The following is a 6,000-nucleotide window of genomic DNA, read 5'->3' as shown; positions in this document are numbered from 1 at the left end:
GTACACAAGAAAACATTCTGCATTAAGGATGGTTTAACAATATTTAGAGCTAAATATCAGGATCTTTGTGGTCAGAAGAGGAAAATCAATATGTAACATCTTGTCACCTAATAACACTTGTCATCAGGAATCATTACCGAGGATTTCTGACTTTTGTTAACTTATAAGTTCAGTCTAGGTTTTACCTCATTGACCTTCTAGAACACAATTCACTATCCTTGAATAAATTGAATTTATTTTAGCATTGAATTAGTATTTATCGCTCTTCAATACAGCATAATATACAACAGTGTGAAGTAACAGCACAAATCCAAACCAGTGTTGATGAATACGAGGCATTTCCACTGTACGCGTAATGTAATGTCTGAACGTTGGTTAAGTTATTTCACTTCAAATGAACAAATTAGATCTTGGTCAAAACCAAACTTATATGAATGATTTAAAATGACCCCCCCCCCCCTTCCAATATAAAAACATTCGGTTTATATATTTCATTTATTTACCTTAGGCAAACCCCTATAACATCTAGCTGATATCAGCTCCCTTTTGCTGAATTTCTGAAAGAACCTGTTACCGATGTGATTGGCAATTTTCTTCCATTCATTGAAGTCTTCAATATTGGTCTGTAAGAGGATCTAATTATGGACAGAAAATATTCTCGTCAATGTATTTCACCGGGCTTTATACAAGTCACATGTCTTACAGGCATTGTTAACCTTATCATATAAATTGATCCTTTCAGCAAAACGTTTGTCATTTTCACAATAATAACGAAGTGTTTAATCAAGCTTTCATTATTCGTTTACATGAAAGTGCATAATACAGGAAGTAATACAGAAATCTGACAAAATACTACAATTACCAACGTATTATGGTATAACAATGTATTTTACTTGCACATTGGCATTTTATGGATCTTAAAATTGCGTCATCTTGTAAGCACTACGTGGTACAGATCTACGTCTAAGTGTGGAAAGCGAAGAAGGAGCAGAAAAATTCATATAACGTTTAAGTCGTCGGAAGGCCATGATATTGCTTCCAACAACGGACGTATCATTGGCTAATTCCGACGACGTTTCAGCACAAGAAAACTTTTTTCGTAATTACTTCATTAGGTGGGTGGATTGGACCTCAGATACTTCAGTTGAAAGTTTGTTTTGAATTGAGTACCATAAGGTAGAAATCATTGGTCTGGCTTGTCCAGTTCAAGAGTTCTTATTGAAATGATTTGCTCCTTAATAGGAATGTTTCTGGTCTTGTAAGCTTGATCTACGTTATTCATTTAAGTGGGTGTTAAGGGATCGATGTGTTCTTTGTATTATACGATTTCACAGAAAATTACTATGGATTCACGAGAAACGACATGCAAGCTATTTTATCAGAGAATTGCCATTAGACACAAAGAGAAATGCCAATTCCATATAAGAAACAATTTATGGTCCACCAGAACACGATTACGATGTAACAAAGTAATTCAACAAAACGACAAGAAATTTTTTTTTAATTCGATTCTCCCTTTTATGTATATTGCTTCTATGATAGGAGCATTTAATAAATATTTCCCTCTCGTTCTAGGTATTTTCGAAGATTATGCAACTACTGTCCATATTGTCCATCACTTAGTGCCTCGAGCAATATTGTGGAATCTTTTTCTACTTACGCCATTCTATTATCATGCCGTAACTATTGTGATCTTCACACTTTGACAAGAAATATCAAATTCACAAGAGACTCGTTCAATTACAGGTTTTCTAGCAAATAGTCAGACTACATGATAGATATACGTCTGGCCATCAAGAATCATCTGATTAAATACTTTATATAGACAGTTTACAGTTGGTAATTATAGAACCCCAAAAAAAAAATAAACCAGTTCTTTACCACAGCTCGTCTGAAGTATTCTGTCACCTCTTGACACTAACCATATAAATATCACAAGATCGTCTGGCTTTCGACCGTATAACCATCTCTTGTGTTTTTATTCTGCCAGTGAATGGAAACAGAAAGTTAGATCTTTCCATTAAAAGAATGGAGAAATATGAAGCTATACTTAGTTATAAATGCTAATGCTACAATTCTTAAATCCGGAGAATATTTCCAGCCAAAGCATATTTTACATGAAATGAAATAAAGTAAAGGTTTCCGGAATGCCTTTCTGCTCCAGATAATGGACAAATACTTGCAATGTGTACTGCGAGAAATATTGCCACAACGACATTAAATTGCTAAAGTTATATAAGATCAATGCTATGGTTTTACCTGATGTCCTGATTGCTACTTTACCATTTTTATCTCACCATCTTGTATTCGTAATGGAAACAAGAAAAGTTGATTTAAGGATATTTATTACCAATATTAACGCCGGATACGTGCTTAGATCTTGATTCCAATGAACTATTGCTTAGCAGTAACGTTATTGGTGCTATAGTTTTACATTCATGTAAATAATAAAAATGGTATATGATCTAAAATATTGTGTTCCATAGCATCGTCCTGTTGTCATGGAGAAAGTGTGGGTAATCATGTTCACAGTATCTATAGGATAAGCCAACACCGTTTTTTTGTTTTGTTTTATCCTCAACTGTATAAGAAGTTGCACCCAGAATTGAAGATCACACAAACAAGTAATACCATGAATAATTGATAAAAAATAAAGGAAAGCTGTTAAAAAAAATTCTGGTTAAAATCTGCAAGCTATAAAAAAAACGATCAGTCAAAAATGTTAGATAGCACTCAAATAGGCTTCAAGATGAGCAGGTTTTGTCATAGATGTCCGGAAACTACGCAATGGAGGGCATACAAATTATATTTTAAGTAAAGCAGAATATGTGAAATACCTGGTTGGTTGCATGATTTGTTGAAGATAAGTGTGGTGAACGACCAAGCATTTAACCAAAATAACGTTGCTGCCAATAAAATGCTACGAGGTTCATTAATTCCAAAGTTCGCTTTGTTGAAAAAAAGGCTTTATCGTTCATGGCATCAATCATCACTTTAAGTCTTTTACAATTTAAAACATATTATTTACCATTGACGTGTTAATGATATAATCGGCAAATAGGTTGTGTACAAAGTAAAGTAGAATTTAAGATAACCGGATCTACATTATAAAAAGTTGTTGAATTAATTTTGTTTCCAGAGTCACTTTGACATTGACATAGATCTGGTCAATGTTTAATAATACATCGAGGAATTATTGATCCGATGAAACCTGTAATTAAAATTACGCAATCTATATAAATATATATTCGACATGCAACCAGATCATTCTTGCACGAAAACCCGTCTATCAGCACAGCAGTACCCGTAGCGTTATAGACGGTTTACTTTCGAAAGCATGATCGAAATAGTCAGGGGTTCTTAGTGAAAGATCAAAGGGCGCAATATAATGAATACAATTGCAATATTGCAGATGCGTAAATGCTCAGTACATTACATTGATAATAATATTAACTCCTAATACCTAGCAAAAAAACGAAAGCTTTTAGACCTCATCCGTTTCGTGGATGATCCAACAATCTAAAATCTGTATGGTGTCGAAGAAGTCGGATGCAGTTTCACGAAACCAACCAAACGAAACCAGTCCTAAAGAAGAAAAAAAACTCTACAGAGATACATACAATGGCTGAGTTCCATCGATAGATAAAGTTCCACAAATCCCAAATTAAGCATTATTAATCAAAACCGTTAAAATATTAAGATTCGGGAGAATGATAATCAATTTGTACTCGACTTGTAGCATATTCAACCTTTGCAATTTGATAAATTGAGATTTGGTACTGTAAACATTCAAATACGTGGCTGGGAGAAACCAGACGTTGTATTGTGTACACGACAATAAACATAACTTGAAGAATCTAACCTTCTATACAAAATGTTATAAATGACTAGACTTGAATGATGAGATTGCTGAAAAAAGAAATGATTTCTCACTGAAAACAGTCGTTTGAAATCGATACATGGCCTCCTTGAGAAAAGGTATCCCCTTCCCGATTAATATTGAGTTTAATGCCCATATACCAAATCATCCATATTTTGTTTTAAAATGAAGAGTTCAATACGTTACATCTACACTTGTGGACTTTTCTAAGGAATTGTACGTGCAGTTTCCGTAGTCAGTAAGACAGTGATTATGTAACACGATAATCAAAATCAATAAAATAATCATGGTGATGAAAGACTATGCAAAATTGCAAAGGTTTAAGACTGCACAGTCAAATTACCAAAAATGTCCAAAGACAATCAAATGGTTTAGTATTGATAGTATCCTTTCCAGTGGAGCAACCTTAGACTGCTCTTCTTCAAGAAGACATTTCGTGCAGGGCAACGTAGTACTGTATAAAATATTAATGATGAAGATCAACTGAACATGAAATAAAAAGTAAGGATTGCTAACAGCGGGCTTAAAGCTATTGAAAGGAAGTTTTCAGGTTGTTTTTATGTGTATTGATACTATGTACGACTTCTTTTTACATTATTCAATTTCCCATCAAAGTCTGTGGTTTTTATACAATTATAGAGAGGCTTAACCGTATGTGACGTCACTATCACAAAAACTACTGATAGTATCTAAGGTTTGAGAACGCCAATGGAATCGCAAGACCCACAGATGTCTGAGTGAAAATTGGAATGGTGATAATTGATGCTTTCAGTATCCGTGAAACAAAGTAAGAAAACCTTTACAATCCCTTTAAGGTTTGCGGGTGTAAAAAATGACTCTTTGATCAAACTGCAGTCGCCAATCGATGAGATTACGTTACAAAAGCTTCAACATAAAGTTATTTAAAGAAAAGAAAACCAGATTGATTTCCAGAAAGATATTGATCGTTTGAACTTATAATTCTATTATCAATATTTAGTATTCTATTACGAACGTGACCCGAGTCACGGCAAATCTTTACCAAGTTTTTATCTGTCTTGTTGACACGAAAGTAATAATAATCGAGTTTCCCTCCAATGATTTCTCCTTCCAAACTCTTTAACTTTCACGCCTGGTTGGTCGATATCACTAAATGATCGACTTTGGGGTAATTTAATCTTGATCAAATGGGTTTCAGAACCAATGATGTGATATGAATGTCACTATTATAGAACTGATGTTTCACATTGTGCATCATGCTGAATTAACCAACTGCTTCTGATTGGACATGCACATATTGTGTAAAGGGTTGCATTCTAACATCATATGTACATTTTGGGCGTAAATGTTATAAAATGTCAAGACAGATCACTTTTGAGCACCGAGTGTTCCTGTTTTGGACGACAAAGCACATTTGGTAAATGTACTATTCTGCTGAAAAAAGGCTAGTTTGAGATATAACCATTGTGCTCTCAAGATAAAGTGTTTTGAAATAGCACATATTGTTTAAAAAAAAATCTCAAATTGTAAATTTGTCTTCTACGCCCTGGATATATAGTATATAGCAGTATTGAATGTTATTTTATTCATCGGATATAAAACGTTCATGTTAATCAATAACCTCTGTTTTTATGGTCAGTTCGGTTACATTATTGTTTATTGCCAATTGATTCTTTGATGAGCTTTAATATAAACCTTCAAGGTTAAAAACATGTATGATTGATCATTCCGATTACAACACTTTATCTGTCATGCTAGTCTGGGAATTGACTGAAGTTTACGTGTTTTAACAACTTGACGCCGCCGTGTGCCTTTATTTCTTCCGGAACACACGCAATTTGAAATTGTCCTTTTAAAATTTGTGTCTACCTTTTAAACACCATCATTACATAAAATTAAGTAACCCTGTGGTATTAGTATCACAACTCCAATCGATCGTCCATGGAAAAAGCGTCTAATCGTTCGGATGGGGCCAAAAACCGAAGCCCAGTGTGCTACAGGCTGTACACTTTAAAGATCCCTCGACAGATGAAAATCGAAAAAGAGTAGACTAATGTCACATGCTCGTTTTCATTTGCCCAATTAGGTGCAGAAAAATAGGACGCAAAATTAATTTCATTTTATTTCCAGTCGATCGTCTA

The sequence above is a fragment of the Lottia gigantea genome (genome assembly GCF_000327385.1).
Source record: "Lottia gigantea unplaced genomic scaffold LOTGIsca_237, whole genome shotgun sequence".
In the NCBI taxonomy this organism is placed as follows: Eukaryota; Metazoa; Mollusca; class Gastropoda; family Lottiidae; genus Lottia; species Lottia gigantea.
The sequence above is the reverse complement of the archived record's forward strand: the minus strand, read 5'-3'. Positions refer to the sequence as shown.